At 44.5% G+C, this 14,786-nt stretch overlaps 1 long non-coding RNA gene across 3 annotated transcripts in view; it reads left to right on the top strand.

Moving 5' to 3' along the window:
* The first annotated feature begins 1,074 nt into the window (after positions 1–1,074).
* LOC130275690 (uncharacterized) overlaps positions 1,075–14,786 on the top strand; it is a 40,641-nt gene continuing 26,929 nt past the window's right edge. For 2 of the 3 annotated variants that reach the window (XR_008844871.1, XR_008844869.1), the window contains exons 1-2: positions 6,775–7,591; positions 13,293–13,365. This is a non-coding gene — a long non-coding RNA (uncharacterized LOC130275690). Of the gene's footprint in view, positions 1,132–6,774; positions 7,592–13,292; positions 13,366–14,786 lie in introns of those variants that run through there. The other variant, XR_008844870.1, reaches the window with a different exon arrangement.

Raw genomic sequence — 14,786 nt, 5'->3', positions numbered from 1 at the left:
AAATCTTCTGTAACTGGCATGGGCGGGGCTTCGGCGCTTAACTGGCACTGACGTCAGCGCCGCTAATGAATATTCATCCCCCCTCCCCCCAGTTAGAGAGGGAAAACTGGAGGGAGGGGGGATGAATATTCATAAGCGGCACTGACGTCAGTGCCAGTTAAGCGCCGAAGCCCCGCCCATGCCAGTTGCAGGAGGATTCCAACACATAATAAAACTACATTTGCAGGAGAACGGCGGCACAGAGACGGACAAGGTAGGGCTCATTTTAATCAGCATCTCCCGCACTATCCACCAGTACCTGTCAATAGTGCGGGAGAAAACAAGTGACAGTTTTCCAGGTAATACGGGTATAAAATAAAAGTTTCATAAAATGTTTTTATGACCCCTCCCCCACAAAAAAGATACAGAAAGGCAGAATTGTTATGGATAGAAAAAAAATAATAATAATAATTTAGCTTCAAATATAAAATTATAAAAAAAAATGGGAAAGAATAACCAAAAAATAAAACAAAACTAAAAAATATAAAACTGACTAAAGCCATGACAATTCATAGCCTGTAATCATAATGCTGAAAAGCATAATACACTGCACTTTAATTCCAGTGCAGTGTAATATATGAGCGATCAGAAGATCACTCTTAATTGTTCTCTTTAAAAAAATGTAAGGGCTATGTTCACACTCAGGAATTTTAATCCGGAATAATTATGGATGAAAATTCCACTGGATCATTGCCATCCTCATAGATGGCAATGTATTCTGTACAGATTACATCTAAACAAAGTTAAAAATAAAGAACAATTCATAAAACAATCAGCCCCTACACCCGCAAAATATATATATATATATATATAGAAAACAAAACCAAAAGATATTAAACACCTTCAGTATAATGTTTAGAGGCATAAAACATTTACAAAAATTATTGAAATGTTTTGTTCCTTTTTCGGATGCAGTTTCATAATTCCTGAGATAAGTAGTTCTGTCCCTAGAGTGTTATATATATAAGCGTCTGTAGCATGTATCAGGAACATGTTATCATACCTGTGTCTTTTTATAGGTGACTGATGCCCGGGGAGAAGTTGAACGTGACACATACCCCCGTCAGCTGCAAGAAAGGAACCGCGAGACAGGTAATTAATATTTATATTAATTACTGATAACAATCAGGCTAGATGTAACATCTAGACCTGCAGAGATATGATAGTCTCTACCTCATACATGAAGATATATGTGTTGTTTATAATTATATCGTCTATAGACAGCTTCTTTTATAACACAACCATATCTCAGGTACAGAGATCAGGATCATTTATGATCCCCAAACTCTGTTTTTCATTTGTAGGAATCCCCTTTTCCAATATTTAATAGAATAGAATCGACTGACCGAAGAGTTTACAAGTTTACTTTAGGGCGTACTACATTGCACTTTAATAGCAGTGCAGTGTATTATAAGAGATCTGAACATCACTGTTAAAAATCTTCTTTATAGAAAATAAAAGGCTAGGTTCACACTGAGGAATATCCAGCCGGAATATATACTGCAGGTGGTTCTACGGGTATATTGCCGTCCTCATAGATGGCAATGTATTCTGCACGGATCCTGTCTAAAGAAAGTTAAAAATAAACAATTTATAAAATAACCCCAACCCGAGCCCTACAAAAATATATATGTTTATATGTTGACCACCGCACAAAGTGGCGGCTGACACGCTCCTTCAATACAACTCTATGGCAGAGCCGGAGCTCTGCCTTCGTCAATCTCCGGCTCTGCCATAGCGATGTATTGAGGGGGCGTGTCGGCCGCCACTTCGTGCGGTGGTCAACACGCCCCCTTCCTGTGGGCTGTCAGGGTCCCGTACAGGAGATTGCGGGGGGCTTCCAGCGGTCGGACCCCCCACGATCTCTTGTACGGGGCCCCAACAGCCCGCAGGAAGGGGGCGTGTTGACCACCGCACAACGTGGCGGCTGACACGCTCCCTCAATACAACTCTATGGCAGAGCCCGAGCTCTGCCTTCGGCAATCTCCGCTTCGTGCGGTGGTCAACACCCACTATCTGGCCAGCGAGCCTGGCCCCCATACAGAGAGATTGCGGGGGGCCCCAGCAGTCAGACCCCCGCGATCTTAAACTTATCCCCTATCCTTAGGATAAGGGATATGTTTTTCACCACTGGACTACCCCTTTAACCATGCCATACTCTTTACTCCTTAATATAACCCTGCCAAAAACTGTGCCCTCTGCCACACACTGTACCCATAATAATAATACTGCCACACATTGTTTTTTTTTTTAAATTTCGGTTGAATCCCACCTCTGCACTGTCCTACACCTCCAGACCGCTCTGTCCCTGCCCCCTTGCCCAGACCCCTTATTCTGCCTCCTCCTCTAGACCCCTCTGTTCTACTCCTCCAGACCTCTTTGTTCTCCTCCTGCAGATTCCTCTGCCCCACCTCCTCCTGACCCCTCTGTCCGCCACCTCCAGACTCCTCTGTCTGCTTCATCCAACCCCCTTAGTCTTTCCCCCGGCTCCTCTTTCCTCCTCCAGATTCCTCTTTCCTCCTCCTCCAGATGATGCATGATAGATGTGTTTATGGCTGGTGTATGTATGACAGACCGTCATACACAAATACATACACACACCTATAATACATACATATATCATTGCGTACACACATCATACATACATCTATCCTACATTCATACTTGCATACATCTATCATACAAACTTGCATACATCTTACATGCATAAATACATCTATCATGCATGCACACATCTACCATACATGCATGAATACATCTATCATACATACACACATCTATCATACATAATTACATGCATCTATTATACATACAAACAAATATCATACAAACATCTATCATACATATTAGGGGTGTGAATCGCCAAGAATTTGGCGATTCGATTCGAATCGCGATACCAGTGTGGCGATTCGATATATCCCGATATATCGCGATACCGTCTAGGTGACGATACATCGCGATATATCCCGATATATCGCCCACCTGGGAGCATTCATAGATCCCAATAGACGCCGCTGTCAGCTTTGACAGCAGCGATCTAGTACTCCGGTGCTCACTTTTCTCATGTTATCCCGTCCGGGCTGCAAAATAAAATAAAACGCACTTTATCTTACCTGCCAACGAGCCCGCGGAGCTCCAGTACAGTCCGGTACAGGTGTTCGGTTCCCGGGCTGTATTCTTCTTACTTCCTGTTAGTCCGGCACGTCACATGGAGCTTCAGCCTATCACCAGCGGAGGCGGGACATCACTGCGGCTGGTGATAGGCTGAAGCTCCATGTGACGTGCCGGACTAACAGGAAGTAAGAAGAATACAGCCCGGGGACCGAACACCTGTACCGGAGCTCCGGGGGCTCGTTGGCAGGTAAGATAAAGTGCGTTTTATTTTGCAGCCTGGATAGGATAAAATGAGAAAAGTGCACACCGGATACTCCTTTAATAGCCAGCCGCGGCGATTGCCGCATGCTGGCTATTAGCGGCGGCCCCCGGCTACTGAAATCAGCCAGGGGTCGCATAGTACGGAGTGGGCACGAGTCGGAGCCCGCTCCATAGCCGTGTCAGATCCGGCCTGCCCGGCTCCACAAATGTGGAACTTTTATCTCCTGATGCCCGGGACATGACATGCTGTTCCGGGCGTCCGCAGATAAAAATTCCACATCCCTAAAAAATCGCGATTATCGCGAGAATCGATTTTTTCTTACATCCCTAATACATATATACATGCATGCATACATCTATTATACATACACACATCTATCATACATGCATACATACATCTGTCATGCATACATCTATAATACATACTCACATGACACCTCTATCATGCCATCACCTGGAGATCACCACCACTCATCAGGGTCTGGGGATCAGGTCGGAGACAGCGCTGAATACGCTGGCCATCACTCCTTGCCCTCACTTGGCGCTGGTGTGATTTGTCCAGGACGCAATAAATTTTATTACACTGACAGTTGCAGGCTAGGAGCAGGCATGCGTGCCTGCTCAGGGAACGTCTGCTCCCAACAGCCTCGGCAGCTGCCCGATATTGTGGGACTTGGGGTCCGATGTAAGCCACTGCTGTCTTAAAGCAGCGGCATTAATAATTAAAAAAAAAATTAAGAAAAAAAAAAAGAAAAACTCCGACCTGAGACCTGGGGCTGTAGCCCGTTAACCCCCCCTACCTCCCCCCCCCCCCAGCAACACCCCTGTTGGTTTTACATAAACTAATAATATAAAATATACAAATGTAAAATGAAAAAATGAATATATAATCACCATATAAAATGGTATCCTGACACCATAAATTAGTCAATATATGTCCATACAGCAATCATAGAGTATTTTTGCGCTGGAGCCCCCATATTTGGGTACCACTGTGTGAGGAAGAGCGAGCTTATAATACTATCTCCAGCACGAGGACCCTGATACAAAGTATCGCATTGGCTCTCCGCAAGCACTTACACCCTCTCTGCCGCCTGATCTCAGCTCCCAATATTGGGCCGGACGCAGATCCGTGCCAGTCAGCCGGCATCTCAGTGCAACTAAGCCACGAGCGGAGAAATGTCCCTTACCATCCTGAGGGCCCATCCAGAGGACTTGTGACTGCAGGTAATATTCATCATTGTGGCCGGGTTCATCCCGTGCCAACCTACACAGAAGCATTGTCTGACATTCACGCAGACGGGTTTTTACCATAAGGACACAGACGGACTTTGGTGTCAGGATACCAATTCATATGGTGATTATATATGCATTTTTTATTTATTTTTTATATTTTTATATATCATACTTATTTTTATAGTTCACTCCCTGTATGTTATAAGTCTGCGACAAGGGCCCTGTTCAGACTTTAGTGTAATATATCTTTTTAATAATTAGCATACAATAAAATTATTTATTTTATGTACAACCAATGATATCTCTAGTCTTCAATCAATTCTATACCTTGAGGTCTGTTTCTATATATATATATATATATATATATATATATATATATATATTTATATATATATATATATATATATATATACATTTATATATATATATATATATATATATATATAAATACCATATTAATCGGCGTATAACATGCACTGGCGTATAACACGCACCCCCATTTTAACAGGGAAATTTAAGTAAAAAAATAAAATGTAAAATAAATGACTTGGACTAAATGCCACATCATCCTCCCAACTTCGTTTTCTTCCACACATCAGTTTGGTCCCGTCCCCTCCAGTGCCACATCATTCCTTCCCTTTTATCAGTCCCTGTGCCACATTTACCCCTCTCATCGCCATCCCCCATGTCTCATCATCCCTCCCATGTCTCATCATTTCCCCCTGTCATAGACCACCACTAGCCATACAGACATTAAGCATTTAGTGCCTCCCCCCACTATCATTTCCCCCTGTCTCAACATCCCCCACCCTGTCTCATCATGTCCCCCATCATTCCCCCCCTCATCATTCCCCCCCCTCATCATTTCCCCCTGTCTCATCATGTCCACACCCTGTCTCATCATGTCCCCCCAACATTCCCCTGTCATCATCCCCCCACCCTGTCTGATCATCCCCCCAACCTGTCTCATCATGCCCCCATCATTCCCCCCCTCATCATTTCCCCCTGTCTCATCATCCCCCCAACCTGTCTCATCATCCCCCATCATTTCCCCCTGTCTCATCATCCCCCCAACCTGTCTCATCATCCCCCCATCATTTCCCCCTCCCTCACCATTTCCCCCTGTCTCATCATCCCCCCACCATGTTCCTCCTATGCCAGTGGTCTTCAACCCGTGGACCTCCAGATGTTGCAAAACTACATCTCCCAGCATGCCTGGACAGCCAACGGCTCCTATGCTTCCCCTCCCTCATCATTCGCCCTTTTCCCTGCTTTTCATAGTTTTTTTAAATTTTCCTTACCTGGCTGCGCTTCGGCTGTCTTGCGGGCTGCGGTCAGTGAAACAGATGAGGGACGTCCTCTCCCGGCTCCTCTGCGCGGCATCAGTGCAGTCACTTTTCATTTCCTGTAACCGCCGCGAGTCAGAGTTTGGAGTGCGGCGACTACAGGAAATGAAAAGTGACGTCACTGATGCCGCGCAGAGAACCCGGGAGAGGACGTCACTTATCTGTTTCACTGACCACAGACCGCAAGACCCGCCGCCTGACCTGGCCTGCCGAAGCGCAGCCAGGAAAGGAAAAAAAAACTATAAAAAGCAGGTAAAAGGGGGAATGGTGAGGGATGGGGGGAGGTAAGAAAACTTAAAAGTAAAACTGTCACTTGTTTTCTCCCGCACTATCCACAGGTACTGGTGGATAGTGCGGGAGACGCTGATTAAAATGAGCCCTACCCTGTCCGGATCTGCCCTGCCGTTCTCCCGCAATTGTAGTTTTATTATGTGTTAAAATCTTCTGTAACTGGCACGGGCGGGGCTTCGGCGCTTAACTGGCACTGACGTCAGCGCCGCTTATGAATATTCATCCCCCCTCCTCCCAGTTAGGAGCGGCAAAGAGAGGGAGAACTGGAGGGAGGGGGGATGAATATTCATAAGCGCCGCTGACGTCAGTGCCAGTTGAGCGCCGAAGCCCCGCCCATGCCAGTTACAGGAAGATTCCAACACATAATAAAACTACAATTGGGGGAGAACGGCGGCGCAGATACTGACAAGGTAGGGCTCATTTTAATCAGCGTCTCCCGCACTATCCACCAGTACCTGTCAATAGTGCGGGAGAAAACAAGTGAAAGTTTTCCAGGTAATACGGGTATAAAATAAAAGTTATATAAAATGTTTTTATGACCCCTCCCCCACAAAAAAGATACAGAAAGGCAGAATTGTTATGGATAGAAAAAAATAAATAAATAAAAATAATAATAATTTTGCTTCAAATATAAAATTATAAAAAAAATAAAATAAATGGGAAAAGATACCCAAAAATAAAACAAAACAAAAAAAATATAAAACTGACTAAAGCCATGACAATTCATAGCCTGTAAACATAATGCTGAAAAGCATAATACACTGCACTTTAATTCCAGTGCAGTGTAATATATGAGCGATCAAAAGATCACTCTTAATTGCTCTCTTTAAAAAAAATTAAGGGCTATGTTCCCACTCAGGAATTTTAATCCGGAATAATTATGGATGAAAATTCCACTGGATCATTGCCATCCTCATAGATGGCAATGTATTCTGCACAGATTACATCTAAACAAAGTTAAAAATAAAAAACGAACAATTCATAAAACCATCAACCCCTACACCCGCAAAATATATATATTTATAGAAAACAAAACCAAAAGATATTTAACACCTTCAGTATAATGTTTAGAGGCATAAAACATTTACAAAAATTATTGAAATGTTTTGTTCCTTTTTCGGATGCAGTTTCATAATTCCTGAGATAAGTAGTTCTGTCCCTAGAGTGTTATATATATAAGCGTCTGTAGCATGTATCAGGAACATGTTATCATACCTGTGTCTTTTTATAGGTGACTGATGCCCGGTGAGAAGTTGAACGTGACACATACCCCCGTCAGCTGCAAGAAAGGAACCGCGAGACAGGTAATTAATATTTATATTAATTACTGATAACAATCAGGCTAGATGTAACATCTAGACCTGCATAGATGTGATAGTCTCTACCTTATACATGAAGATATATGTGTTGTTTATAAGTATATCATCTATAGACAGCTTCTTTTATAACACAACCATATCTCAGGTACAGAGATTAGGATCATTTATGATCCCCAAACTCTGTTTTTCATTTGTAGGAATCCCCTTTTCCAATATTTAATAGAATAGAATCGACTGACCGAAGAGTTTACAAGTTTACTTTAGGGCGTAATACATTGCACTTTAATAGCAGTGCAGCGTATTATAAGAGCGATCTGAAAATCACTGTTAAAAATCTTCTTTATAGAAAATAAAAGGCTAGGTTCACACTGAGGAATATCCAGCCGGAATATATACTGCAGGAGGTTCTACGGGTATATTGCCGTCCTCATAGATGGCAATGTATTCTGCATGGATCCTGTCTAAAGAAAGTTAAAAATAAACAATTTATAAAATAACCCCAACCCGAGCCCTACAAAAATACATATGTTTATATGTTGACCACCGCACAAAGTGGCGGCTGACACGCTCCCTCAATACAACTCTATGGCAGAGCCGGAGCTCTGCCTTCGGCAATCTCCGGCTCTGCCATAGCGATGTATTGAGGGGGCGTGTCGGCCGCCACTTCGTGCGGTGGTCAACACGCCCCCTTCCTGTGGGCTGTCAGGGTCCCGTACAGGAGATTGCGGGGGGCTTCCAGCGGTCGGACCCCCCACGATCTCTTGTACGGGGCCCCGACAGCCCGCAGGAAGGGGGCGTGTTGACCACCGCACAACGTGGCGGCTGACACGCTCCCTCAATACAACTCTATGGCAGAGCCCGAGCTCTGCCTTCGGCAATCTCCGGCTCTGCCATAGCGATGTATTGAGGGGGCGTGTCGGCCGCCACTTCGTGCGGTGGTCAACACGCCCCCTTCCTGTGGGCTGTCAGGGTCCCGTACAGGAGATTGCGGGGGGCTTCCAGCGGTCGGACCCCCCACGATCTCTTGTACGGGGCCCCGACAGCCCGCAGGAAGGGGGCGTGTTGACCACCGCACAACGTGGCGGCTGACACGCTCCCTCAATACAACTCTATGGCAGAGCCCGAGCTCTGCCTTCGGCAATCTCCGCTTCGTGCGGTGGTCAACACCCACTATCTGGCCAGCGAGCCTGGCCCCCATACAGAGAGATCGTGGGGGGGCCCCAGCAGTCGGACCCCGCGATCTTAAACTTATCCCCTATCCTTAGGATAAGGGATATGTTTTTCACCACTGGACTACCCCTTTAACCATGCCATACTCTTTACTCCTTAATATAACCCTTCCAGAAACTGTGCCCTCTGCCACACACTGTACCCATAATAATAATACTGCCACACATTGTTTTTTTTTTTAAATTTCGGTTCAATCCCACCCCTGCACTGTCCTACACCTCCAGACCGCTCTGTCCCTGCCCCCTTGCCCAGACCCCTTTGTCTGCCTCCTCCTCTAGACCCCTCTGTTCTACTCCTCCAGACCTCTTTGTTCTCCTCCTGCAGATTCCTCTGCCCCACCTCCTCCTGACCCCTCTGTCCGCCACCTCCAGACTCCTCTGTCTGCTTCATCCAACCCCCTTAGTCTTTCCCCCGGCTCCTCTTTCCTCCTCCAGATTCCTCTTTCCTCCTCCTCCAGATGATGCATGATAGATGTGTTTATGGCTGGTGTATGTATGACAGACAGTCATACACAAATACATACACACACCTATCATACATACATATATCATTGCGTACACACATCATACATACATCTATCCTACATTCATACTTACATACATCTATCATACAAACTTGCATACATCTTACATGCATAAATACATCTATCATGCATGCACACATCTACCATACATGCATGAATACATCTATCATACATACACACATCTATCATACATAATTACATGCATCTATTATACATGCAAACAAATATCATACAAACATCTATCATACATATATATATGCATGCATACATCTATTATACATACACACATCTATCATACATGCATACATACATCTGTCATGCATACATCTATAATACACACCCACATGACACCTCTATCATGCCATCACCTGGAGATCACCATCACTCATCAGGGTCTGGGGATCAGGTCGGAGACAGCGCTGAATACGCTGGCCATCACTCCTTGCCCTCACTTGGCGCTGGTGTGATTTGTCCAGGACGCAATAAATTTTATTACACTGACAGTTGCAGGCTAGGAGCAGGCATGCGTGCCTGCTCAGGGAACTTCTGCTCCCAACAGCCTCGACAGCTGCCTGATATTGTGGGACTTGGGGTCCGATGTAAGCCACTGCTGTCTTAAAGCAGCGGCATTAATAATTAAAAAAAAAAAATTAAGAAAAAAAAAGAAAAACTCCGACCTGAGACCTGGGGCTGTAGCCCGTTAACCCCCCCTACCCCCCCCCCCAGCAACACCCCTGTTGGTTGTACATAAAATAAATAATATAAAATATACAAATGTAAAATGAAAAAATGAATATATAATCACCATATAAAATGGTATCCTGACACCATAAATTAGTCAATATATGTCCATACAGCAATCATAGAGTATTTTTGCGCTGGAACCCCCATATTTGGGTACCACTGTGTGAGGAAGAGCGAGCTTATAATACTATCTCCAGCACGAGGACCCTGATACAAAGTATCGCATTGGCTCTCCGCAAGCACTTACACCCTCTCTGCCGCCTGATCTCAGCTCCCAATATTGGGCCGGACGCAGATCCGTGCCAGTCAGCCGGCATATCAGTGCAACTAAGCCACGAGCGGAGAAATGTCCCTTACCGTCCTGAGGGCCCATCCAGAGGACTTGTGACTGCAGGTAATATTCATCATTGTGGCCGGGTACATCCCGTGCCAACCTACACAGAAGCATTGTCTGACATTCACGCAGACGGGTTTTTACCATAAGGACACAGACGGACTTTGGTGTCAGGATACCAATTCATATGGTGATTATATATGCATTTTTTATTTATTTTTTATATTTTTATATATCATACTTATTTTTATAGTTCACTCCCTATATGTTATAAGTCTGCGACAAGGGCCCTGTTCAGACTTTAGTGTAATATATCTTTTTAATAATTAGCATACAATAAAATTATTTATTTTCTGTACAGCCAATGATATCTCTAGTCTTCAATCAATTCTATACCTTGAGGTCTGTTTCTATATATATATATATATATATATATATATATATATATATATATATATATATTTTATACATATATATATATATATATATCTATATATATATAGATATACATTTATATTTATATATATATATATATATATATATATATATATATATATATATATAAATACCATATTAATCGGCGTTTAACATGCACTGGAGTATAACACGCACCCCCATTTTAACAGGGAAATTTAAGTAAAAAAATAAAATGTAAAATAAATGACTTGGACTAAATGCCACATCATCCACCCAACTTCGTTTTCTTCCACACATCAGTTTGGTCCCGTCCCCTCCAGTGCCACATCATTCCTTCCCTTTTATCAGTTCCTGTGTCACATTTACCCCTCTCATCGCCACCCCCCATGTCTCATCATTTCCCCCTGTCATAGACCACCACTAGCCATACAGACATTAAGCATTTAGTGCCTCCCCCCACTATCATTTCCCCTGTCTCAACATCCCCCACCCTGTCTCATCATGTCCCCCATCATTCCCCCCCCCTCATCATTTCCCCCTGTCTCATCATGTCCCCACCCTGTCTCATCATGTCCCTCCAACATTCCCCTGTCATCATCCCCCCACCCTGTCTGATCATCCCCCCCAACCTGTCTCATCATGCCCCCATCATTCCCCCCTCATCATTTCCCCTTGTCTCATCATCCCCCCAACCTGTCTCATCATCCCCCCATCATTTCCCTCTCCCTCACCATTTCCCCCTGTCTCATCATCCCCCCACCATGTTCCTCCTATGCCAGTGGTCTTCAACCCGTGGACCTCCAGATGTTGCAAAACTACATCTCCCAGCATGCCTGGACAGCCAACGGCTCCTATGCTTCCCCTCCCTCATCATTCGCCCTTTTCCCTGCTTTTCATAGTTTTTTTTAATTTTCCTTACCTGGCTGCGCTTCGGCTGTCTTGCGGGCTGCGGTCAGTGAAACAGATGAGGGACGTCCTCTCCCGGCTCCTCTGCGCGGCATCAGTGCAGTCACTTTTCATTTCCTGTAACCGCCGCGAGTCAGAGTTCGCAGAGAACCCGCGAGAGGACGTCACTTATCTGTTTCACTGACCACAGACCGCAAGACCCGCCGCCTGACCTGGCCTGCCGAAGCGCAGCCAGGAAAGGAAAAAAAAACTATAAAAAGCAGGTAAAAGGGGGAATGGTGAGGGAGGGGGGAGGTAAGAAAACTTAAAAGTAAAACTGTCACTTGTTTTCTCCCGCACTATCCACAGGTACTGGTGGATAGTGCGGGAGACACTGATTAAAATGAGCCCTACCTTGTCCGGATCTGCGCCGCCATTCTCCCGCAATTGTAGTTTTATTATGTGTTAAAATCTTCTGTAACTAGCACGGGCGGGGCTTCGGCGCTTAACTGGCACTGACGTCAGCGCCGCTTATGAATATTCATCCCCCCTCCTCCCAGTTAGGAGCGGCAAAGAGAGGGAGAACTGGAGGGAGGGGGGATGAATATTCATAAGCGCCGCTGACGTCATTGCCAGTTGAGCGCCGAAGCCCCACCCATGCCAGTTACAGGAAGATTCCAACACATAATAAAACTACAATTGGGGGAGAACGGCGGCGCAGATACTGACAAGGTAGGGCTCATTTTAATCAGCGTCTCCCGCACTATCCACCAGTACCTGTCAATAGTGCGGGAGAAAACAAGTGAAAGTTTTCCAGGTAATACGGGTATAAAATAAAAGTTACATAAAATGTTTTTATGACCCCTCCCCCACAAAAAAGATACAGAAAGGCAGAATTGTTATGGATAGAAAAAAATAAATAAATAAAAATAATAATAATTTTGCTTCAAATATAAAATTATAAAAAAAAATAAATAAATGGGAAAAGATACCCAAAAAATAAAACAAAACAAAAAAATATAAAACTGACTAAAGCCATGACAATTCATAGCCTGTAAACATAATGCTGAAAAGCATAATACACTGCACTTTAATTCCAGTGCAGTGTAATATATGAGCGATCAAAAGATCACTCTTAATTGCTCTCTTTAAAAAAAATTAAGGGCTATGTTCCCACTCAGGCATTTTAATCCGGAATAATTATGGATGAAAATTCCACTGGATCATTGCCATCCTCATAGATGGCAATGTATTCTGCACAGATTACATCTAAACAAAGTTAAAAATAAAAAACGAACAATTCATAAAACCATCAACCCCTACACCCGCAAAATATATATATTTATAGAAAACAAAACCAAAAGATATTTAACACCTTCAGTATAATGTTTAGAGGCATAAAACATTTACAAAAATTATTGAAATGTTTTGTTCCTTTTTCGGATGCAGTTTCATAATTCCTGAGATAAGTAGTTCTGTCCCTAGAGTGTTATATATATAAGCGTCTGTAGCATGTATCAGGAACATGTTATCATACCTGTGTCTTTTTATAGGTGACTGATGCCCGGTGAGAAGTTGAACGTGACACATACCCCCGTCAGCTGCAAGAAAGGAACCGCGAGACAGGTAATTAATATTTATATTAATTACTGATAACAATCAGGCTAGATGTAACATCTAGACCTGCAGAGATGTGATAGTCTCTACCTTATACATGAAGATATATGTGTTGTTTATAAGTATATCATCTATAGACAGCTTCTTTTATAACACAACCATATCTCAGGTACAGAGATTAGGATCATTTATGATCCCCAAACTCTGTTTTTCATTTGTAGGAATCCCCTTTTCCAATATTTAATAGAATAGAATCGACTGACCGAAGAGTTTACAAGTTTACTTTAGGGCGTAATACATTGCACTTTAATAGCAGTGCAGCGTATTATAAGAGCGATCTGAAAATCACTGTTAAAAATCTTCTTTATAGAAAATAAAAGGCTAGGTTCACACTGAGGAATATCCAGCCGGAATATATACTGCAGGAGGTTCTACGGGTATATTGCCGTCCTCATAGATGGCAATGTATTCTGCATGGATCCTGTCTAAAGAAAGTTAAAAATAAACAATTTATAAAATAACCCCAACCCGAGCCCTACAAAAATACATATGTTTATATGTTGACCACCGCACAAAGTGGCGGCTGACACGCTCCCTCAATACAACTCTATGGCAGAGCCGGAGCTCTGCCTTCGGCAATCTCCGGCTCTGCCATAGCGATGTATTGAGGGGGCGTGTCGGCCGCCACTTCGTGCGGTGGTCAACACGCCCCCTTCCTGTGGGCTGTCAGGGTTCCGTACAGAAGATTGCGGGGGGCTTCCAGCGGTCGGACCCCCCACGATCTCTTGTACGGGGCCCCGACAGCCCGCAGGAAGGGGGCGTGTTGACCACCGCACAACGTGGCGGCTGACACGCTCCCTCAATACAACTCTATGGCAGAGCCGGAGCTCTGCCTTCGGCAATCTCCGGCTCTGCCATAGCGATGTATTGAGGGGGCGTGTCGGCCGCCACTTCGTGCGGTGGTCAACACGCCCCCTTCCTGTGGGCTGTCAGGGTTCCGTACAGGAGATTGCGGGGGGCTTCCAGCGGTCGGACCCCCCACGATCTCTTGTACGGGGCCCCGACAGCCCGCAGGAAGGGGGCGTGTTGACCACCGCACAACGTGGCGGCTGACACGCTCCCTCAATACAACTCTATGGCAGAGCCCGAGCTCTGCCTTTGGCAATCTCCGCTTCGTGCGGTGGTCAACACCCACTATCTGGCCAGCGAGCCTGGCCCCCATACAGAGAGATCGTGGGGGGGCCCCAGCAGTCGGACCCCGCGATCTTAAACTTATCCCCTATCCTTAGGATAAGGGATATGTTTTTCACCACTGGACTACCCCTTTAACCATGCCATACTCTTTACTCCTTAATATAACCCTTCCAGAAACTGTGCCCTCTGCCACACACTGTACCCATAATAATAATACTGCCACACATTGTTTTTTT

The sequence above is a fragment of the Hyla sarda genome, chromosome 6 (genome assembly GCF_029499605.1).
Source record: "Hyla sarda isolate aHylSar1 chromosome 6, aHylSar1.hap1, whole genome shotgun sequence".
In the NCBI taxonomy this organism is placed as follows: domain Eukaryota; kingdom Metazoa; phylum Chordata; class Amphibia; order Anura; family Hylidae; genus Hyla; species Hyla sarda.
This window is presented reverse-complemented; position numbering and strand designations above follow the sequence as displayed.